The following is a 2394-nucleotide window of genomic DNA, read 5'->3' as shown; positions in this document are numbered from 1 at the left end:
CAGAAAGTTTAAACCCCTACAAACATTTGCACATCCAGTCCTATGAAAACCTATGATCTCATGATCTCTGATTTGTGCCTATAAGGCTAAAATCGTAAATGTGCTTTCATTACCAACTTTGACTCTCATTAGGAAGCAGCCAGAACAAAAAATAAATGATCTAACCTTACCTAGAATGGCAACCTCTGTGAGAAAAGATTATAAGGCAGGTATTAATTTCCTAGCAGATATATAGATTCCTCCCCTCTGTCTTTCTGACAGTATAGTTAAAAATCAGTTACTTTTTAATATGAAAAAATCTAGCAAAAACTAATGAACTAACAGACAACAACTACAACAAAAAAAGCTACATGTTGGCAAACGTTTGCTTTTGATATCATTTTCAGTTCAAATATAATTGGAGATCATGAAAATGTATATTCATTAATTTATACAGATCACACACAAGAATCATGTTTATTTTACATGTTTGTATTTATTGTTTGTATAGTCTGTGTTTATTTACAGAACTATGGAGTTTGACACCAAATGATTCAGGACTAGAAAAAAATGCAGAGTTGCAGTAGAAGATTTAGCTTATTATTTAACATTATGAAGGAAAGTTTTAAAAGGAAGAGAAAAACTTTTTGGAAGCTAATACAGGTTTTATCCCACAAAAAGAGTGTTGTTTTTTTTTTCTTAAAGATTTTATTCATTTATTTGAGAGAGAGACAGAGATAGCAAGAGAGAGCATGAGCGGGGAGGAGAAGGAGAAGCAGCCTGCCCCACTGAGCAGGGAGCCCGAAGCAGGGCTTGGTTCCCAGGGCCTGGAGATCATGACCTGAGCCAAAGGCAGACCAACTGAGCCACCCAGGCGCCCCTGGAAAGACTGTTTTTAATGTTACTTTGGATGCCTCCATATCCTGTCATCTTTTCATTTCTGTCACCAATTACCAAACAACTTCATATCCATAACTCTTTTACGGTCACTTTCTGCAAGATCTCTCTCACAACAGAGCATCCCGTCAATATTACATGTTGCTCCATGATATGCTGTATATTGGAGAAAAATGTGGGTTGGGGTTGAATCCTAACTTGACCATTTAATAATTGTGTTGAAGTTATTCAATCTCTGAGTCTCAAATACCCTCCACTTAAAAGTGGGATTATAATATATGTCATAGTATTTGCTATATATTGTATAATGAACAATTAATGTCATATTTTACACATAAAGTATCAATAAATGATTCGGTAATGCTGCTAACAGTGAAGACCCCTGCAGATATATTTCAGCAAGAAGTCAGGAGGAAAATGGTATTCGGCCATTAACTAAAGAGTATGAAATCTAAGTGTGAAGACTGGGATGAGAATAGGTAGGTCTAAATTATTTATATTTTCTTCAAGTTAAAGAGATAAAAGAGAAAGTTGAGGAAATAGATAAATGGATAAATAAGGCTCAATGCATGAAATCAATCAATCAAAAATCAAGTGTAGATCGATACTGTCCAATAGGGCAGCTATTAGCCATATGAGGGTATTGAGCATCTGAAATGTGACTGGTCCAAAATGAAATGTGCTATAATGATAAAGTGACAATGGCTTTTGAAGATACTTAATAAAAAAAATTAAAAGGACATAAAATCTCTCCATAATAATTTGTGTACTAATAACATTGAAATGATAAAAGATATTTGTGTTAAATGAAATGTGTTATTTAAAGTTATTTTACCTTAAGTGTAGTTACAGGAGAATTGTAAATTACACGTGTGGTTCACACTTTATTTCTATTGGACAGAGCTAATTTAGAGAAAGAGATTGACATAGGAATAGTTCTATCCTGATCAAAGTGTTGGGGAAAATATTGGTGGGTGCATCCTTATTCTCATGTGGCATTTGTAGAGGTTCTCAAAGTGGGTGGTATTTAGATTGTACATAAGAAGATTAATAAATTTTCTCTAGATAGTGAAAACAATAAGGAAGACCTTTGTCACTTACTAATGATCAGAAAAAAAATTATGACTCCAGTTGGAACTGAAGTTAAACACAAAGTATAGGTAAAAAAATAATAACTTCTCAATTTCATACCCAGAGAATATTTCAACTGACATGGGCTAACCCAAGAAAAACCTGGTTTAACAGGTATCTGAACAAGACTTAAATCATTAATCTGTACAATAAAAATTTGCTGACATTCCCTTAGTTTTAAATACAACCAAATGTTAATATTGTACAGATGTTGGCTTGGAAAGTAAAAGAAGAAAACAACATTTTACAAAACATGTTTCTTTTTCCAGAGAGCTGAATAATACCACAAAATTCTTAATTAGTTTCACTTTTAAACATAAAATTCAAAATTCCCTTTCTCAACATTTTATTAAATAATTACACATTTAATTTTGTTCTTTAATTTAT

This window comes from Zalophus californianus, chromosome 14 (genome assembly GCF_009762305.2).
Source record: "Zalophus californianus isolate mZalCal1 chromosome 14, mZalCal1.pri.v2, whole genome shotgun sequence".
NCBI classification, from domain to species: domain Eukaryota; kingdom Metazoa; phylum Chordata; class Mammalia; order Carnivora; family Otariidae; genus Zalophus; species Zalophus californianus.
This window is presented reverse-complemented; position numbering follows the sequence as displayed.